The 21,753-nt window shown below is 49.9% G+C and overlaps 1 protein-coding gene and 1 pseudogene across 1 annotated transcript in view; one reads left to right on the forward strand and one right to left on the reverse strand.

Moving 5' to 3' along the window:
* Window positions 1–21,753, forward strand: part of WNT5B (Wnt family member 5B) — an 87,266-nt gene that overhangs the window by 51,532 nt on the left and 13,981 nt on the right. The gene's annotated exons all lie outside the window — the stretch shown is intronic.
* LOC132530090 (U6 spliceosomal RNA) lies at window positions 6,645–6,771 on the reverse strand (annotated as a pseudogene).

Consider the following 21,753-nt stretch of genomic DNA (forward strand, 5'->3'; position numbering starts at 1 on the left):
AAGAGTCGTGCTCCATCCAGAAAAGCAAGAGACAGTCCCAGACTCGGAGTCTGCCAGACACACATCCATCCTTTTTCCTCCGACCTAGGTTTTCATCACCAACTCTCATGCTTTCTTGGGCTTCTCCGACTTGCATGTGTATCAGAGTAACTTCGAAGGTCTCTGAGTCAGATGTCTGGGGGGGGGGGGGTGCCGAGAATTTGCACATCCAGTGGGTTCCCCAGGTACTGCTGGAACCTCCCACCCCCTGGTTTTCCTTCTCCTGATTTAAAACTTTTGTGAAATTATACTTCTTGAAGTCTCTCCTTTTTTAGTAAAACACAAATAATATTTAAAATAATTATGTCCACCCCCCCCCATCTTTTGCCTTTGAGTCTCTGGTGTGAAGTCCGAAGTTTTCCCCGTGAGGTAGTGATAGAACGTGGGTTTTTAGTCAGACAGATTTGGGGTCAAAACCTTGACTTCATCACTTACCAGCTCTGTGACTTTGGACGAGCTGTTTCATCACTTGGAGACTCGGTTTTCTCGTCTGTAAAATAGGACTAGTGATGTTCTTATCTTGGGAGCTGTGTGAGGGTTGAACGGGATAACGCACGGAACCTCCTAGTACGGCTCCTGGCCATCGGCAAAATAGCTGTTGTTTTTTTTTTTTCCTTTTTTTGGCCTCACCACGCAGCACGCAGAATCTTAGCTCCGCAGCCAGGGATCAAACCCAGGCCCCTTGCAGTCGAAGCGGGGAGTCTCAGCCAGTGGACCACCAGGGAAGTCCCCAGAATACCTGCTATTTATTGCACATTTATTATGTGTTAGACATTCTTTGAAGGTCTTTACGAGTATGACTCAGCTCTTCCTCCCATAGATCCACCCACACGACTGTGAAGTAGGTTCCATTACTACCTCTGTTTCCTGGTGGGGAAACCACGGCACAGAGGTCAGTGCTCCAGACGATCCGGCCCACAGAACCGGGATTTCAACGCCATGGTCTAGACCTAGAGCCGCTTTCTAAACCACTGCTCCGCTGCCCTGAGGATGCGTGTTGAGTTTGTCAGCGCACCTGGCTAGGGTGCAGTTGCTGTGCGACACCAAACGAGGAGTGTCTATGAAAGCAGCAGCTGCTAGTGACTGAGATGCTGACCCGCCATGAACGGTCATGGGCCATGACGAGGGGTGGCTTCCGTGTGCAACGCCTAGGGCCTTGGTTGGTAGACGGCCAAAGTGGGTCTGTGTGTGTGTGTGTGTATGAGACACAGAGACTGCGAGGGCGGAGCCTGCGGGCACCACTGTGAGTGTGCTCACTGGGGTGACGTGCTCACGCCCGGCTCCGTCTCCGGGCCTCCAGCGGGACGCCTGGCCGGCTCCGGCCTCACTCAGGCCCCAGGAAGCCGCTTGTGTGTAATTATGTCACCCTCTAGTGGTTACTTCCGTATTAGCCCTTTATCCGAGGAACAGCCCCTCCCTCTAGGTGCAGGTGACCTCTGGGTGAGCAGACCCTCAGGGAACTTGGGGAGGCTGCAGGGGGGCAGTGCTGGGAAAAGAGGAGTGTGGCCAAGGGCAAGGAGAGAAGGGCAGGATCAGAAGAGGGCAAAGTGCTCTGGGAGTAAGGATTAGTTTACTCCCGCAGAGAAGGCGGAGGTGGGAAAGGCAGAACATCTGGAGAGAGGAGGGACTCCTACGCATCGGTTTTTTTAACCTTTTATTTTTAATTGAGGTGTAGTTGATTTACAGTATAGTTTCAGGCGTACAGCAGAGTGATTCAGCTATATGTACATACACACATATCTATGTATATACGTACACATATATGTACACAACATGTATCTATTCTTTTTCAGATTCTTTTCCATTATAGGTTATTACAAGACATTGAATATAGTTCCCTGTGCTATAGAGCAGGTCTCTGTTGTTTATCTGTTTTATACATGGTAGTGTGTATCTGTTCATCCCAAGTTCCTAATTTATCCTCCCCCCACCCCCTCTGGTAACCCTATGTTTGTTTTCTGTGTCTGTTTGTCTATTTCCACAGCAACATGGATGGACCTAGAGGTTATCATATTAAGTGAAGTAAGTCAGAAAGAGAAAGACAAATATTGTATGATATCACTTATATGTGGAATCTAAAGGAATGATATAAATGAACTTATTTACAGAAACGGAGTGCGTATCCATCTTTACCGAGCGCTGTTTCTCGTTTGTGAGCGTGGGTGCTACACCCCGGGCTCTCTTGGGAGCTTCAGTGCAGAGGGCTGGTGGGGTTGGAGAAGAGCTATTTTTAACCAGTTTCAGTTCTCTTTTCCAAGGGAAGTAGGCACAGGCCGTGAGACTCACAAGGGCTGAGTAAATTCCAAACTCTCACCACCTGGGTGGACAGCTGGCTTGACTTCTTCTCCCTGGCCTGAGGCTATGTTCTCTCTGCTGGGAAAGGTCACTTGTGTCAGGATCCTCTAGGTCTGTCATATCTTGATAAATATTTCAAAGGCAGGGAGGGGATTAAGAGCCCTCCTACTCAGAACTGCTTTGTAACTCCATATCGGGCCTGGGACTCTGCTGTATGCAGCCTTACGGGCCGGAGTTCGAAGGTTATGCCCTTCTGGAAGGGTGCTGGCACTGAGCCAGGCTTTGCTGGAAAAAAGCCCTATTGGGATGAACCAGAGCATTTACATTTCTTACATCATGTCAGACCCAGAGGAGGACTAAGGGTCGGCCCTGATGCCGAGTTCACAGCCAGGTCCCCTTTTCTGTCAAGAGGATAGGGTTAAAGGTTTAAAAAAAGACAGCCAGAAACTCAAGGGGTACAAAAGCAAAATCTCACCTTGCTGGTGTTAACCCTTCACACCCCAGAGAAGATAGTTGGAGATAAAAATCGCATCTTTACATCATGGGATCCACAGCTTTCGTGATTGCCAGTCGTTCCCAAAGAGGCCACTAACTCCGAGCGTGGCTTCCCCCCCGTGTCAGGGCATGAAAACAGCACGGAAACCCTGTCCACACTGTCCCTAAAGCTGGAAAAATTTGTCTCAGCTCTGAACTCAGTGAGGTTCTTCGTTTGTTGTTTGCTGTTTATTTTTAAACAGTACTGTTTAAAGCTGAAAAGTTCAGGTAACTCTTTCAAGTTGTCCATGCCTGCTGTGGACCATCAAGAATTCCTTGACTGGGCTTCCCTGGTGGCGCAGTGGTTGGGAGTCTGCCTGTCGATGCAGGGAACACGGGTTCGTGCCCCGGTCCGGGAAGATCCCACATGCCGCGGAGCGGCTGGGCCCGTGAGCCATGGCCGCTGAGCCTGCGCGTCCGGAGCCTGTGCTCCGCAACGGGAGAGGCCACAACAGTGAGAGGCCCGCGTACCGCAAAAAAAAAAAAAAAAAAAAGAATTCCTTGATTTAGTTGGTTGCGGGGACTAAGCTGTCAGCATTTGGGCAGAAGAGGGAAACCTAGAGATTGGACGATGCTTCCCTTTGAAGCCTCAAGGGCGCCGTGAGGACGTGTGAGGACAGCACCGGGTTTTACAAGTGGAGAAAACAAGGCGGCAAATGAGAAGTGACCTTCTCAAAGTCATGGGGTCTTTCCTGGGCCCGCACAGCTTCTGGGAACCCCGCACGCAGGCTTGCCTTTGTATGATGTTTCACTAAAACTCTGTGCGTCTGGAAGGATAATGAGACGTGGGCAGAAGTCCACAGACATGGGCTCGCAGTGTGGCACTAAGTGACGGGGATGCTAATTGATAAAGCGCAGCAGGCGAGGAAGAGCAGCCACTCCAGACAGAGCGACGGTGGGAGCGGCTGTTAAAAGTGCTGGGTGGAGGGCGGGTAAATGAAGAAATAAGAAATAAATTGTAAAATATCTTAAAAGAAAAAGTGCTGTGGGGAAACGGGAATCCCCACCTTTGGGATCCCCTTTTTGCCTGGTTCTCCATTCTCCCAATTTTATGTATAGATGTTAAAAGTTTGACATACTTTGAAAACTCATATGTAAGCTAAGAAGCTGTCCTAGCAGGCAGAGCGGAAGTGAGTGAGCTGCGCTGTGACCGCAGCAGCGCCTGTGCGGGGCTTCGCGTTAGAAACGGCCCATCTGCTTCCTTAGGCTACTTCCCGCCCGTCATAATGTTCCATATAAACGTAGCATTTACTGCAAACACCGCCGGAAAGCCGTGGCTACTACGTGAATTCACATGCTAATATTTTTCTGTGTTCTATAGTATAAGATAGGAAGTGCTTCAGATTTGAGCATTTGTTAATCCTGAACCACCATAAGGAATCTCATGGTCGAAGAGGGGAGGGAACAAATTAGAGGTATGGGATTAACAAACGACTATATATTGATTAGCCAAAGAATTTGTCTGGGTTTTTCTGGAACATCTTAGGGAAAAACCCGAAAGAACTTTTTGGCCAAACCAACATAAACTAGAGAAGCAACAAGGATATATTGTACAGCACAGGGAATTACACCCATTATCTTGTAATAACGTATAGTATAATCTGCAAAAATACTCAGTCATTAAACTGTACACCTGAAACTGACGCAATATTGTAAATCAACTATACTTCAATTTGAAAAAAGAAAAAAACAACAAAGAATCCCATGGTTTAAATTAGATCATCTTAAATTATCCTTGGCTCTGGGAGAGAGCAGGTTGTTCTATTCTGATGCATGGATCGTGTTCCACACTGAGGGTGGGAGGTGTTTGTTTTGTTTTGCTTCCCCCCCCCCCCACCCCGGCCGCCCCGGCCGCGATGTATGACTTGGTCTTGTGGGAACTTAGTTCTGTGACCAGGGATCAAACCTTGGCCCCCAGCAGTGAGAGTGCTGAGTCCTAACCACTGGACCGCCAGGGAATTCTCTGTTTTGTTTTTCCTTAAAAAAAAATTTTTTTTTATTCTGTTCATTTAAATTCTAAGACAAAGCTGGAAAAGGGAGAGTTGAAGACCTGAAAATAATATCTTCTATCATTTGCTATTCTCCCAGGAAAAGCAATGGCTTGCAAAAAAATTAAAAAATAAAAGTTGCAGGGATTAAGTCTGCGGTGTTCTACGTGAGAAAGCACCCAGATTCCATCTGAAAGTTGAGCTGCTTCACACCCCTTTCTAAACAGGAAGGGTGCAAATATATGGTAGCATTAGGTGGGAGTCTGAATGTTTTCTTAAACGTTTCTTAGATGTTAGGGATCCTGAAAGCTTAAACAAGCAGAATATTCCGTCCTGGGTGAGTGCCTGTCAGCAGAATGTTTCCTAGCTCCTGCTGGAGTGGACCTACCCCACTCCCTCCCCTCCCCAAAAAAGAGTAAACTATCTCTAAACATCAAAATCAAATCAACAACAGCAATAAAACAACTTTAAAAAGGCGTATCGGAGATCCACCAGATTCTATGCTGCATTTTTCTGCAGCATATACCAGTTTGGTTCGCTTCATGGTTAGACGCATCTGGATCTGGGTGGTGGTTTCATGGGTGGAGACAAATGTCAGTATTCAACAAGCTGTGTATTTAAGATTTGTGTATTTTACTCTATGTGTAGTTTGTTTCAGTTTTTTTTTTTTAAAGCTGTTTGTTTGTTTAAGTCAGAGGGGGCTTAACAGGTCAAGGGAGGTTTACTTCTCTGCGTACAAACGATCACAAGTTCTGTTTATTCAACGGGCCAATCAAACAGGTAGAGATTCTGCGGCGGCTGGAATTGAAAAGGGCCGGGCACTTTGCCTTAACCCTAACCCGCAGCCCTGCGGCCACCCTTGCCCAGTAACTGCCACACCCTCCCTGGACCTTTCTGGCCTGGCTGCACTTGCTGAGCCAGGGCAGGGAGTTTGTCTTTCTGCTGAGTCACATCCCGAAGCCCCTGGTACAGTGTATGCAGTTGGCACTCGATAAATATTCTTTCAGTCTGATCACTTCTCTTTGGTTAATCTGTGTTGCGGGTGGGGAGTAGAGTGAGAGAGAGAGGGAAAGGGAAGCTGTTTTTTAAAGCCTAGATCAGAGACTCTGTGTCATGGGGAGCACCCCAGGACTGGCCAGGAAGTGGGACAGAGAACGCACAGACCTTTCTAGGTCTGCCTCCTTCTTTCAGGATGTTTCCGTAATGTTGGAAAAATACAGTCATTTCACCGTTGCCGTACCGCGCTCCACGCTGTTCCCTATGGAGCCCAGTCGGGTCACATTATACTTGGTGGTTCTGCTGTGCAGTTTTCCATTGTCATTTTGGTTGTCGATACTGGCTTTTCAGGTTGGATGTGTGGTTTCTCTTGACACAAACACGAGTACCTTTTATCACTGAGATTTTCCTAGGGGTCCGGCCATTTTAAGCTGGAAATTGTCATCGGGATTCGTGTTCACGTTCCTGTGGGTGAAAAACACAGGCCTTTCCGCGGGGCAGGGGATGCAGCCGCTCTGTGCCACAAGGAGGACAAGGGCACCACGGGAAAGCCGTGACACACGTCAGAGCGCCAGACCCAGCTGGCCTGCCAGTCCCTGACACCCCACGTGGTGGCATCTGCAAGGGTGAGGCCCTTTGCAGAGGAGCAAGAAGGCTCCTGCCTATGTCCTGGACTTGAACTTGGGGGCACTGGCTACTGGGCGTGAGACCCATCTAATGAGGGTCCTCATTAGAATTTTCCTCTCTGGCAGCTTTTAAAATCTGCTTTTTTACTGAGGTATAACCGACATATAAAATAGGGACCTTGTCACAAATGTGCATCACCCTTGCTGAGGCCGTGCTAGTATCGAAGGTGCGCACAGAAGATATAGATCTTCTCTGTGTCTTTGCAATTTTAGTAGATCTGCTGCGGCGGCGGCGGTGAGCACTTCAATCCGCTTCTGTAAACGAAATTTCTAGCTGCTTTCGAAACCCACAGTCTTGTTTCATTTTGCGGGTGGAACCCAGCGGGTGATGTTGGGACAGGGCTGTGGCCACGGAGCATGGTTAGCTCGGGGAAAACAGCAGAGCCAGAAACTGCCCCCTGATTCAACACTTCCGCCCTCTGAGTGACTTCAGCCCGTATCCAGTTGCAGAGTCACAGGGTTTCTTTGGCAAAAACACGTTTTGGGGCTAGAGTCCGCCAGGCAAAGCCAGTGTCACCTGGCTAGTGGAGTCTGGGGGCCTGTCTGCCTCACACACGATTAGAGGCATTGTTTGTTCAGGGCTCCTCTGTAGAATGTTTATTCATGGAGAAGGAAAAAGAAGCTCCAGCAGCCCAGCTGGCTTTCCAGATCCTGGGTGGAATTTGTAACCCTGTTTTTCCCTTTCGTCGGATGTGGCTGTCACAGAAAGAGAATAAATATGGACCCCTGCTCGCCGCCGATGCTGTGCTTCCATTGCATTGAACACATAATGAAGGTCAGGTGTGTGCTCAGAGATACAGAGCTGAACCAAGGCGAGGAGTCCTACACTTCTGTCCCCAGAGCTGGTGACAGTTCTGGGCAGGATCCTCTGGCCTCCCTCAGTTGGCTGCTGGCTGAAAGATGTGGTCCTGCTGAAGTGTCCTCATCTTAAAACTAAATGACATATGAAAGAGGAAATACAAATGCCTAAGAATCATCTAAACGCGTCTGCCCTTGTGAATAATCAAAGAAATGCAGTTTAAAACGAAATAGTATTTTTTAAAATAAATAAATTTATTTATCTATTTATTTATTTATTTTTGGCTGTGTTGGGTCTTTGTTGCTGCACACGGGCTTTCTCTCTAGTTGCAGCGAGCGGGGACTACTCTTCGTTGCGGTGCGTGGGCTTCTCATCGCAGTGGCTTCTCTTGTTGCGGAGCACGGGCTCTAGGCACGCGGGCTTCAGTAGTTGTGGCACGCGGGCTCAGTAGTTGTGGCTTGCGGGCTCAGTAGTTGTGGCTCACAGGCTCTAGAGTGCAGACTCAGTAGTTGTGACCCACGGGCTCTAGAGTGCAGGCTCAGTAGTTGTGACGCAGGGGCTTAGTTGCTCCACGGCATGTGGGATCTTCCCGGACCAGGGCTCGAAACTGTGTCCCCTGCATTGGCAGGTGGATTCTTAACCACTGTGCCACCAGGGAAGCCCAAAATGAGATAATATTTTTTACCTATCACAAGATGAGATTTTTTTTTAAATGACACTATCCAATCATCTTAATTAACTTTTGTTATTCAGAACTAAAAACTACTTTAGTGTTTTATTAGGCTTTACCTTCATGAAAGGTTGGAAATTTTTTAGACTATTTTGAAAGCATAATAAATTGCCTAATAGACTTAATAAACCAATTTAACTGGATTGGTGGACTGGTCAGTAGATGCCAGGGCTGTGAGGGCTGGAAAGGACTTTAGGGCTTATGTGGTTCAGCCCTTCATCATCTCCATGAGACCTCAGGGATGTAGAGCAGGTGTGTCTGGAGTCCCAAGTATGAAGGGCTAGAACTGCGTTAGGAAAACACAATGTGCTGTTGCTTAGGTCTTGCTGTAGGTGAATAGCTTAAAACAGGATTATGCTTGCTTTTCTCTTTTAATATCTCTAGGATGTTGTGCTTTACTGTCTTTCCAGACAGACAAAATGTCATAGGCCTCAAAAAACGGGAATCCAGGCCTGTTTTCCCATCCACTCTCTGTCCTTATACGACTGTGTGTCTGGATGCCCTTCTGTATTTTTAAAAAATTTTTGTTAGGGCTTCCCTGGTGGCGCAGTGGTTGAGAGTCCGCCTGCCGATGCAGGGGACACGGGTTCGTGCCCCGGTCCGGGAGGATCCCACATGCCGCGGAGCGGCTGGGCCCGTGAGCCATGGCCGCTGAGCCTGCGCGTCCGGAGCCTGGGCTCCGCAACGGGAGAGGCCACAACAGTGAGAGGCCCGTGTACCGCAAAAAAAAAAAAAAAATTTTGTTAGAGTTGATTTACAATGTTACGTTAGTTTCAGGTGTACAGCAAAGTGAATCAGTTATACATATACATGTATCAACTCTTTTTTAGATTCTTTTCCCACATAGGTCATTACAGTGTTGAGTAGAGTTCCCTGTGCTGGACAGTAGGTTCCCATTAGCTACCTATCTTATAGGTAGCAGTGTGTGTATGTCAGTCCCAGTCTCCCACTTTATCCCTCCCCACTCTGTATTTTTAATGAGGATTGCCACCTGACCACAGTTGCCATCTCTTCGGTAGACTTACTTAGCAACCGTCTGAGCAACTCCAAATACACAGAGGTGTTTACAGTCTGAAAGGGGATTTTTAGAAGTCTATACATGAGTCTAATACAAAGTAGGATAGGCTGTGAAAGTTGGTGTTAGTCAAGCTCATACTAGCTCCTGTCATGAACAAGCGTCAGCTGTAAATCGGCTCTAAAATTGTAGAAGTTCATTTCTAGCCCCTGTGAAAACCAAAATGTATGTTCCCTATCAGCCAGCAGCTCTCCAGGCAGCAACTCCAGGACCTCGGCTTCTTCTGTCTGTGACTCTGGCTTTAGTCCTCCTTGAACCCTCCGTGCTTGTCCACAGGAGGCTGGAAGAAGCGGGGAGCATGGGGTACAGCTTGTGGGGGGTTTTCATGGGCCAGACTCGGGAGTTGCCGACATCATTTCTTCTGACATTCCACGAGGAAGAGCTCAGTCCTATGACCATTTTAGGACATCTGAGCGCTGGAAAATGTGATCGAGCCGTGTGACCAGCCCGTGAGCTCTGCCACGAATAGCTGTGAGGGTCCCAAGTGGGAAGATGTCGTATGGGGTGAAGTAACATCTCAGCAAATAAATGCATAGGTACCCAGGGATGCAGAAGTTATTAATACTTATTTCTACGATTAACTATCCTTTTTGTTGATTTTAATAAACGCATCGCTGCTGACTCCTCGCAGGTGTAGACGCACTTCAGGCCGTTTGTGTTTTCAGTTGTGGTGCCTCTCTCGGGTCAAGGACATGTTTGCAACCTGGCCGGATCCAGTGGAGATCAAATCTTCCCCAACCACCCGATGTAGCCTTGGAGAGGAGCCTGAAAATCGTGAGCTCTCCCCAAAGCCACACGCAGACACGCTCCCATCAGTATTTTGTTTAATTTTTATTTATTTATTTAGCTGCACCGGGTCTTAGCTGCAGCACACAGGATCTTTTTTTTTTTTTTTTTTCAGTTGTGGCATGCGGGATCTAGTTCCCTGACCAGGGATCAAACCCCAGCCCCCTGCATTGGGAGCACAGAGTCTTAGCCACTGGACCGCCAGGGAAGTCCTCTCCCATCAGTATTCTTAATTTCAGTTCAGCCGTGACCGAAGGCAGGCGGTCTGAGGGCCTGTGCTGGTGGCTGGTCCCCACTCCTGCCATTTGCCGCCCTCACGGCTGTGTAACACAGACCATACGTCCTCCCGTCCTGCCCACGCGGGCTGACAAGCTTCTCCTTCTGCACTCATTGTGTTCCTGCGGGGTCGGCCCTCCCAGCTGGGCCCCAAGCTCTGGGCTGTCACTCCACAGACAGCAAACATCGCCAGCCTTCCTGAGTGCAGATCTGATGCTGCCTCTCTCCTGCTGGAGTGTCTTGGGTGCCCTGCAGATTGCAGACGGAGGCCCAGACTCCTGGAGTGGGGGGGTGTCCTGGGGTCTTCAGTCAGGTGGTCCCAGGATGAGGGAGCCCGCCTTGCCAGGAATTGATGACTTTTGTTTTTCCTTGAATTTGGGTTTTCTCTCTCCCTCTTTCTCATTCTGTGTTTTCTACAGTTGAATTTTGGACATGAAATTGTTATATGATGTTCTTGTCATTCTCAAAATGCGTTACGTGTTTCTGACCTTCGTCCAGTGGGAAGGCCTCCCCCTCCCATGTCCGCCCGTGGGAATCCTGCCTGTCCTCTGAGGGACAAGTTCAAACACCACCTCCATCAGGGCTTCCCTGGTGGTGCAGTGGTTGAGAATCCGCCTGCCAACGCAGGGGACACAGGTTCGAGCCCTGGTCTGGGAAGAACCCACACGCCAAGGAGCAACTAAGCCCGTGCGCCACAACTACTGAGCCCGCGTGCCACAACTACTGAAGCCCGCACGCCTAGAGCCCGTGCTCCGCAATAAGAGAAGCCACTGCAGTGAGAAGCCCGCGCACCACAAGGAAGAGTAGCCCCCACTCACCACAACTAAAGAAAAGCCCGCGCACAGCAACGGAGACCCAACGCAGCCAAAAATTAATTAAGAATTGAAAAAAGAAAACACCACCTCCATCATGAAGCATCCCCTCCTTAGGAGTTAATCTGTCTTTCTTAGGATTAATAATCAGATACACTTACTAGGATAACAGCTGGACAGCCATTGGTACCTCCACTGTGACGTGTTACTCTGCTCAGTATTGGAATCTGGCCCGTTGCCCCGCCCCTGAAAGATAAGAACAATTTCACTCATCTGTGACCAAGACATAGTAGATGCTCGATAAAATTTAATTGATTTGGAGTCACAGAAAGAACTTCCTTTGAATGACTCTCTGGCATTTTCGCTGGGTCTGACCTTTTTCCTATACTGAGTAGCAAATACGAAATAGCTAGTCATTTAGTTCTGATGATGGGAAATTACTCCCCATGTCATTACTGCATCTGCTTTTCCTAGTGATTAACTGTAAGGATGAGAAGTTACTGGAACAGAAAGTTTATCTCCCTGGCTGGTAGGTGGTGACCCTGGGCCGTGGGTTAGGTTGGCTGCCTTTACTACCCATGTGTCCGTAGTATCTTGCGTGTTACCTCTGTTATAGCCCTTACTGCACGAAACGTAACTAACTCACAGATTTCAGATGGAGCTTGTGGTTTTGATGAAGGTGGTGATGATTTGTTTTACTTGCCTGGCTGCCACTCTAGACCAGCTTGGTCCGTAAAGTCCCTGTGATGATGGAAATGTTGTCTGACCTGAGCTGTCCCCAACAAAAGCCACAAGACCCACGGAATTCCCTGGCGGTCCGGTGGTTAGGACTGCCCGCTTCTACTTCAGGGGGCGCAGGTTCGATCCTTGCTTGGGGAACTAAGATCCCGCATGCTGTGCGATGTGGCAAAAAAAAACCAAAAACAAAAAAAGCAGCCACAAGACCCACGAGGGGACTGAGCCTTTGAAATGTGGCCACTGCCACTGAAGACCGGAATGCTTAACTTCAAGTCATTTTAGCTTTTTTTTTTGCCGCTCCACACAGCATGTGGGATCTTAGTTCCCCAACCAGGGATTGAACCCCGGCCCACGGCAGTGAAAGCGCCGATTCCTAACCACTGGACGACCAGGGAAGTCCTGAGTCATTTTAACTTTCAGTAGTCATGAGTGGCCAGTGGCTACCGTAGTGGAGGGACGGCGATGCTGCATTCCTAGGGGAGTGACGTCTTATGGGCCTGTTGTCCTCTCCTCTGTGGTGCTAGGCGCTCAGTGGCCTACAGTCAGTACCTGTCGAGGGATGGACACTCGCCAGGGGCCGCAGAATTCAAGGAGCCTGCCGGCGTCTGTGTGTCACCTGCATTCTCTGCAGCCCCCATGAGGCGGCCCAGGCCACACAGCCACCCAGCTCGGCCTCTGTCCTTGCAGCCTTCGCCAGGCCAGGAGGCCACCAGGGAGCAATTTAGCAGGAGGGCTGGGAGCCTGTGAAAGGGGCCTGGCAGAGCCGTAAAAGAAACAGAAGAATCTCGGTGGTGAACTGAGACCCTCAGCCTGCCCAGGCTTGAATCGCGTGACCCTGCTTTTTCCAGAGCCAAGCGCACAAGTCATTTAATTCCAAAAACCAGAACCTGTAAGACCCCGGGACCTGGCCTGAAGGACTCCAGTGTGACTCTGGTCTGGGGAAAGGAGATGTGGGTATTGTGCTGGCGAAGGGAGGGAAGAAGGGGGCCGCCTGGCTGTGGAGGTTCTCCCCGTGAGGAAGGAAGTGAGGGCTCCTGTAGGGGTGAGCACTTTCTGCCTCTGGTCCCATTAGAAGGATGCTCGACACCTCTTCCCTCTGAGGACCTACCTCTCCCGCAGCACAGTCTAAGGGTCAGTCTGAACCGGGGGACCAGCTAGAGGTGGCGGTGGGCAGACTGCATCACCTAGAGTTGCTGGCAACCAGGGGGCCATGTCCACGTGGGGTGTCAGTCCCAGGACAGTCAGATGCCCCCTCCTCTCCTGCTCTGGGTGGGAGCCGCTCCGGCCGGTCCTTCCTCAGCCGTGTCCCTGGTACCTGGCTGGTGGAGGTGGAGGCCCAGGTGTCTGGCATCACCACTGCAGCCCTGTGGGTCCAGGCTGCTGCTTCCACTATTCTTTTCACTGCAGTAGGCATCTCCCGCTTGTTTATAAAAATGACTGAAATAACTATCCTGTTTTTCCAAATGGAAATTGCCCATTTGGGGAGCAGAAGGTCGGCAACTTCAGTAAGAGTTTAAGAGCACAAGAAGACTAGAGTAAGATGAGGCAATGACTTAACCGAACTCTCCGCTTCTGGGATGGAACGACGGAATTGTTTAGAAAAAAGAACCAGTGTATGTAACTGCTTCCAGAAAACCCCATATGTGCAAATCCAGATTTATAAATACTTCAGAATGCTTGTTCACATGGTAAAATGACTATTATATGTAACATATAAAAATATATAATACATATAGGAATGTTCCTTTAAATAAGAGAGTCACTTACTTAAAAGCTTTTGGGAACCCGACAAGCAAAATGAATGTGTGAAGTAGCCAGGAGAGAGGCGATAGAGAGCAGTGGGGAGTTTGGAAAATTAGCCTGTGTGTCCCCTCCCCCATCCATGAGGCATTTATATTTCAAAAATTTTAAAACTTTACGTTAGTCAAAGAGATTTGATTGGCTGACGGTGATTCCTGTTTTTAAAATAGTAAGATTTCCCTAGGTCCTTTGTGTGTGTGTGTGTGTGTGTGTGTGTGTGTGTGGTATGCGGGCCTCTCACTGTTGTGGCCTCTCCCGTTGCGGAGCACAGGCTCTGGAAGCTCAGGCCCAGCAGCCATGGCCCACGGGCCCAGCCACTCCGCGGCATGTGGGATCCTCCCGGACCGGGGCACGAACCCGCGTCTCCTGCATCGGCAGGTGGACTCTCAACCACTGCGCTACCAGGGAAGCCCCTCCCCAGGTCCTTTTAAAATACGCTTTGGTTTGCAAAAACAGGAACACATTTACTTGGTAACATAAGATAAACATTTTAATTCTAGTTAGCCCATGGCTTAGAGAGAGGTCATTGGCCTGCAGGTGACGGGGATCCAGAGCTCCATTTATTGCTTTGTTCACTCTGTCCCAACCAAGGAATGTGCAGAAGTGGATGACACTTGCCCAGGTAAATGCTTTTCCCCAGACCAGCAGACCCAGTGAAAGCAGATGACGGGAGAAAGGTGGGAGCACCCAGACATCTCTCCCTTCCCCTCCCCGCTCCCCTGAACACAAAGTCCACAAGTGTGGCTGCCACGCTTCCTGTACCACACTCACCTCTGGCCATTCTTTTCTAGAGCATCTTTTTAAATTAATTTGTCAGGATTCGTGAGGAGGAAAAATTCCTCTTTCTTATCTTGCGATGGACTTTTGCTTGGTACCCAGGGAGAAAACTCTGCTTTTCCAAGTGAGGTGAGGGGGATTCAGCAGGGATCGGCCCCTCTGGGAACCTTGCAGGGACCAGAGTCTGGGGACTTGCACGACCTGCTCCTTGGGTTGCATTGCAGCAGATACAGAGGACACGTTTACACTTCCTGAGGCCCTGGGACCTGGGGAATCATGTTTCTCTGAAACATCAAGAATTAGTCTTTAGGGCTACCCTGGTGGTGCAGTGGTTAAGAATCCGCCTGACAATTCAGGGGACACGGGTTCGAGCCCTGGTCCGGGAAGATCCCACATGCCGCGGAGCAACTAAGCCTGTGCGCCACAACTACTGAGCCTGCGCTCTAGAGCCTCAACTACTGAGCCCGCGTGCTGCAACTACTGAAGCCCGCGTGCCTAGAGCCTGTGCTCCACAACAAGAGAAGCCACCATCACGAGAAGCCCACGCACCACAACTAAGAGTAGCCCCCGCTCGCCGCAACTAGAGAGAGCCCACGTGCAGCAACAAAGACCCAACGCAGCCATAAAAAAAAAAAAAAAAAAAGAATTAGTCTTTAGCGGGGTGGTCTCAGGATCCGGTTGTGTGTGCTGACACGCTGTGCCACAGTTGGGGTGGGTTTGCTCTCTCCTTCCCAAACAGTGGGAAGTTCGTCACTGTGGCAAACTTATCACTGTGAAGGACAAACTCATTTCTGGGTAAGGGCAGTTTTGCATTTCTCTGAAAGGCCACAATTAAAACCTCACCACTCCTACCCACTCTCTACCCTTCACCTCAGCCCCAAGACATGATTTGTCCTGCAAGCTAGAGACACAGGAGAAACGACACAGTGTTTGCGATATAAGCCTTCCCAAGGGGCTGCAAAGAGTAAGGTGGTGGAGCTGGGATTCCCCCTCCAAAAAACCCCAAAACTTACTTATTTTCCTCTCCACCAACTGTTGAGAAATATCACAAAAAGGAATGCTATATGCCTTAAGGCTGAGAGGGTTCATTGGGCAAAGCTTAGAAGGAAGAACTAGAGAGAGACCCAGGGATGGGGAGTGACCCGTGGGAGAACTTGCTGAGACTGCCTTAACTGAGCTGAGAAGGAGAACAGTCACCAGGGGACTGTGTAGGAGGTTATGGGACTTTCTCATAAAGTCTGGGTTCATCATTGCATTAATCTCTGGTCTCTGCTTAAGAAAATATTTTAAAGAGAAAAGTGTCTATGGAGAGAAATGCACGCTGGAGAAACGGCTAGCTACAGGACTAAGTAGCAGTTATTGACCACCCCCCCCCCCAAAAAAAAGTAGAGACAGAGGAGATTTTGCCAGGTCCTGTTTCCTGGAGCGAGTGGTCGAGGTAGCTGCTGTTTCTTGCATGGCTGGTCCAGGCCTTGCGCTTGTGTAACCAGCCCACGTGCTTTGCATTGAACCCCCTGAGCCCCTCCCTTCCTGCCAGCTCCACCTGCCCTCCAGCCAGCTGTCTCTGTACCTAAATTTTCCAACGTTCACTGAAGGCAGAGCTTTCTTTTTAAGTGTGAGGACCCTTTTTTAAGTAAGAAAAAAAAGTTATGTGCCCCAGGAGAAAAAATAGTTATATTTTCCACTGAGATAGTATATAGATTCCCTCAAATCATTAGGTATTTTCCCATTTAAAAATATCTGTGTTGAGAGAGACAGATATTATATGACATCATTTACATGTGGAATCTAGAAAATAGTACAAATGAACTTATTTACAAAACAGAAACAGATGCACCAACTTAGAAAATAAACTTCTGGTTACCAAAGGGGAAAGGTGGTGGGGAGGGACAAATTGGGAGTATGGGATTGACAGATGCGTACCACCGTATATAAAATAGATAAACAACAAGGGTTTACTGTAGAGCACAGGAAGCTCTACTCAATACCTTGTAATAAACTATAACGGACATGCGTGTTATTTCCAGTTTGAGGCTGTTCTAGTCTTGACACATATTCTGGTGTGCGCGTGGGCAGATTCCTCCAGGAGAGTGGAACTGCTGTGTCTTCAGGAACATGTTTTTAAAATGTCACAGCTTTACTGAGCTATAACTCACATACCATATAATTCACCATTTAAAGTGTATAATTCAATGGTTTTAATATATTCCTTGAATTGTAATATACTGGCGTCATCAGTAGCACTTTTAAGTGAATAAGTATTTTATCCATTACAAGGATGTCCATATACGTAGACTGTCAGAGCGGAAGTACGTGGACATATTTACTCATTTTGGAGACAGTGCTTGGTCTGCGTGTTCTGTGGTTGTGTGGTCTCCAGATATCTTTAGCCCCTAGGGGAGGAGCCGCTGGTTCCAGGCATTTGGTGTAGAAATTTGCCATTAAAATCCATCCATCCATCCATATATATGTAATCTGAAAGACTCCATGCTTTAATTCGTTGCATATTACTATGAATGGTTCTATGACAGTGGTTCTCACATTTTCTTGGGCATCAGAACCACCAGATGGCTTGTTAAAACGGATCGCTAGGCACCACCCTCAGAGCTTCAGATTCAGTAGGTCTAGGTGGAGTTGAGAATCTCTGTACCTAATCGGTTTTCAAGCGTTGCTCATGCTGTTAGTTGGGGACCATATTTCGAGAAACTTGTAGCGGCTGTTACCTTGGAAGTTGGAGGACTGCGTGCGGAAGGAATTCATTCAATCATTCAAGAGATGAGATGGGGTATAAGACACAATCTTTTGGAGGAAGAAGGCCGTTAGCAGGCGCTTGTAGTAGCTCAGAGTATGGCAGTAGCAATGGAGAGTCAGGAATACATTTTTAAAGTATTAGGGAGCCACAGTCAAGAGGCCTTGACAATTGCTTTGACATGGAGGGTATGGGTGAGGGAGGGGTCGTGAAGGACACCAAGATTTCTGGCCTGGATCCGGGAGGAGAATTGGAGGACAGAGAGCAGCCAGGATTGCAAGGAAGAGGTGTAGCCAATCAGTATCTTCATGTCTGTACTTCTTAGCTCTCTAAGAAGACTTACTCAACCATCATTTCATGGTCAAAAGGTGACTGACCCCCCTAAGAAACTAGAAGCATGTGATCATGGGAGTTTCCCTGGACCACGGATGTTAGATGCTCAGTGGGGATTCAATATCAGATTTCAGAGGGACTCGTAACTTTAACAAACAAGAATTGTTCTGAGTACGTTGGAAATTATCGCACTCCTTCTTTATTGTAATATCTCTCGGACCCTTCCAAAAGCAACTTGAAGTTTTCTTTTTGACCAAAGCGCATTGCTAGGTGCCGTCCTTGCTCTGTCCCTCTCCAGCTCTACATCCTGACGTGGTCGTCCTTGGGCTGATCCGTCCTGCCTTTCAAGTAGGTTTGTCGTCCCTGCTGGACCACAGCGCCTTGGGGAAGCAGCTCCCTACACATTTCCAGACGCTGGATGGTGCTCGAGTCTCTGAGGAGAAGGTAGAGACGTGGCTGGCATCTCTGAAATCTCCATCTGCGGCCGACAGTGGTTCCCAAACAAGAGGATAAGGAGCGAAGCAACTTCTCGCTGGTCGGTGGGCTGCAGCGTGCGGAGGCCTTGGTGTCCCGCCTCCTGTTTCCTTGAGAGCAAACGAAGGCTTTTCTTTCCTTTCAGTGGGGTTCTGTCCTAATGACTGGGAGGAGATGGTGAACAGGATCGTTTCCAGAGCAAAGACACAAAACCACGAGTAAACAGATGAGCACGCCAGCTTCTTGTGTGTTACGGTCAGAGCTGCTGCAGACACTCACAGGAAGCTGGGGAGGAGGACGGAGGGCCCTTCTCTGGAGCGGGCGGTCAGTTGAAGATGTGACCTCAAGGACAGAGGAGCCTGCCCTGCACAGAGAGAGGAGAAGCGGGTCCCGAGGTCAGCCAAGTGCAAAGGGAGAAACCGTGGGGACGGGCGGAGGCAGGCCTCAGACAGCTGGGGGTTCCTCCAGCAGAGTGGAAACCAGGAGAGGGTGGGAGGCCCGGCCCGGGGGGGGGCTCTTGAAAGGCCTCGCGTATGTGTTGAGGAGCTCCGACTTCATCCTTTAGGAGACGGGGAACCTTTCTTTAAAAAGCAGAGAAGTCTCTGGTCAATTCTGAGTTTTAAAAAGAGCTCCTTTGGGACTCCCCTGGCGGTCCAGTGGTTAAGACTCCACGCTTCCACTGCAGGGGGCACGGGTTTGATCCCTGGTCGGGGAACTAAGATCCCACACGCCGTGTGGGGCGGCCAAAAAACATTAATTAATTAAAAATAAATAAATAAAATGGAAAGAGCTCCTTGGCAGCCGTATTCGTTGGAAGGCAATGCAGTTTTCCACCATCAATGTAGGGTCTTCTCCTCCCGAAGACACAGTCCCTTGGTCAGCATCCCTGTTACGAGCCATCCGAAACTTCTTTCCGCTTTCTCCCCAAGCCTTGCATTTCTTCGCGTAAGCACGTTGCTCCTTGCCTCTGCGCCCCTCGCCCCTCACAGGGTCTGTCTCCCGACACTCATCTCAGCCTAGCTGGGACCGCCCATCTCAACATAAACACCAGCTCTTTAACGCCATCATTCTATTTCTTATACATCAACTATCCTTCAAATAAAAGTGAAAAAAACCCTATTATTCTATTTTAATTTCTCCAGCTTTAAACAACCTGTTCTCAATCCATGTATCATTCTGTTTGGGGGGCAAGTCTGCTTTTTTTCTCCCACAAGGCTGCGTGTGTGAGTGTGTGTGTGTGTGTTTATACTAGTCACTTTGTAATCAGCCTGTATTTTATAAACATTGCTTTTGGGGCTACTTCCTACAAATCAGGATGTTGCTCTCGGACAATCTTCCTCTTGGGAAGAGGCAGTGGTGAAAAGCAGGGAGGCAGAGCGGAGAAGGCCTTTGCTCCGGGGGTGGTACGTGATGTGTTCAACCTGTGTTTGGGGAAGAGGGGAAAGGTCTCGATTCCAAGCCAGGGTCTCCCATTCAATCGCTGTAGGACCGAGTTCCTGGGCCCCTCCACGCCTTAGTTCCCTGTGGTTTCCCTGCTCAAAGTGAGGATAAAAATAGCCTGTACCATAGCATTTTAGTGACGGTTAAATGAGGAAAACGGGTGTAAAACATTTGGCTCAGTGCATGTAGAAGGTGTTTAATAAATGCTCACTAGTATTAGGTATTGTCCCTGGTCGTCCATCAGGAACTGTTTATTGACAGGTGTACGTACGGCAGGCAGGATGGGGCACCCAGGAGAAGGAGGGGGGCACATCCTACCTTCAGCAAACGCTGGGCCTACCGGAGAAGCAGGAACACACAGAGTTCCAAGGCAGCGCGTGCAGGCTTGGCGATGCAGGCTGGACACCATCCTCCAGGGGCTGAGGAAACGCCGGGTCAGTGGAAAGAGCCTCCTGGCACTGCATTAACCAAAGGCAGCTTTACGGAGGAAGTGAACCTTGGTGGTGGACTTGAGAGTCGTTTGAGGTTTGATTGCTGGAGAGGCAGAGGATTAAGATGAGGTCTTGGGTGGGGAAGCAGGGCTTGTTCTCAGAGCAGGAGGCTGGAATAGGGACCCCGTGGCGGGAACTTCAGGCAAAGAGTTGAGGGGTAGAATGAGGCCAGGTTGGGAAGTTTCGGGGACTCAAGGGCTGGTAACCACCGTGAATTTTCAACCAGGGAAACATTATGATGCACAGTCAGTGCTGCAGGAAAGCTGGAGTTGGAGCCCCGTGGGTTAGACAGCAGAGAGCACTTCCTGGAAAGCGGGGAAGGGGGATGACGGCACCTGCATTGCAGGAGGTGTCGTCGGGTGTCCTGCGGTCCATGAGGAGCCTTTCTCTGCAGAGGTGGAAATGGAGTGGCCAGGTTGGCCGGGGGGTAGCGGGGAGGGGAGGGAAGGCACAGGCCTGCAGCTCTGGTACCCCCCCCCCCCCCGCAGAACTCCTGGGACCAAGGGCAGCACTTGGACAGCACCAGGAGTTCACACAGGGACCGAGTTTGTCTACCTGCTGTGCCAGGACTGTTAACAAAATTGCAAAGGACCTTTGAATTACAAGCTCCTCGCTGGGTCGCAGAGCAAGAAAGGACCTTTGAATTACAAGCTCCTCGCTGGGTCGCAGAGCAAGAAAGGACCTTTGAATTACAAGCTCCTCGCTGGGTCGCAGAGCAAGAAAGGACCTTTGAATTACAAGGCTCCTCGCTGGGTCGCAGAGCAAGAAGTAGCCAGTGGCGACCTGGAAAAGGTCCCTGCAGGTTTTTCTTTCTGGGTAGGTTTCCGGGGTGGGGTGGGGGGCCCATCTGGGGCCAGGGGGCAGGTGTGGGAGGTGACATCACTTCCTAGGGGACACCTAAGCTGCTTGAGTCCTCGGGCTCTGGGGGAGGCCGGTCCTGAGCAGCCAGGGGTGGTTTTGTGAACAGCCAGTGACCTTGGCGGGCGCTTGTCCCACGGGTGGGGTTTTCTGTGGCATCACTGCTCTCGTGTGTGGACAGCAAGGAGACGCCCCTTCAAGGGCGGAGCTGCTGCGTCGGCCCCAGCCCCCAAGCGCCTCCCTGGGTCTCCCAGCTGCTCGGGGTGGACACGGCCTCTTGGGGAAAGGAGACTTGTGGCTGGAGAAGTCCCAACCCAAGTGCGCTCCCCTTCGGCTGTGACAGTAAAGTGGTCTCAGTAAGGACCCTGGGCGTGCGCAGAGGGGCCCGGGAACAGCGGGCTACCCCCCACCTGGCCACTCAGTGGTTGGGGGGTGCTCCCCCAAGGACCCTGCGCAGGGTGAACCATCGCCCTCATTCTGGACCCTTGTCCCCCTGACTCTTCCTCGAGGCCTGGACCTGACATACTACGTACTTGTTCACGGCTGTGGACCTGGCACAGAACCAGGCCCCCAAGACGCATGTGGCGAACGACTATTTTGAATGAATGAAATCATGCGGCAGGCGGGCAGAGTCGACGTCTGAGCAGCTCGTTCTGACCCTCAGGAGGGGTCCTGACTGAGAATGTGGCATCCTCCCCTGGCCGCGAAGAGAGAGACCCTGGACCCCCCCCTGCTTAATCCTGCCCTGTCCGCTCTCTCGTTCGGCCAAACCGTGGGCCTCACAGCCTCCTTCCTCCCCAGCCGGGTGGGGCAAGACGTTTCCATTCTGCCCATGCCAATGAGGCCAGTCGCTGGGGGGGTCACGTCTGTGCGTGGGAGAGAGCGGGTCTTGAGGGCTGCTGTGTGTGCGTTTTGGGGACAAGTGTTCAATTTCAGGTGCCGGACATCTGGAAAGCAGAGAAAGAAGCCACCACACGTGCTAGGGTCTTCTGTTTTCCTTTTCTAAGTTTTTAAAACATATATTTTTTAACGAGCCGAGAGTTCCCTGGAAAGCACGGGGTGGGAGGAACAGCCGCC

Source organism: Lagenorhynchus albirostris, chromosome 11, assembly GCF_949774975.1.
Source record: "Lagenorhynchus albirostris chromosome 11, mLagAlb1.1, whole genome shotgun sequence".
Classification (NCBI taxonomy): Eukaryota; Metazoa; Chordata; class Mammalia; order Artiodactyla; family Delphinidae; genus Lagenorhynchus; species Lagenorhynchus albirostris.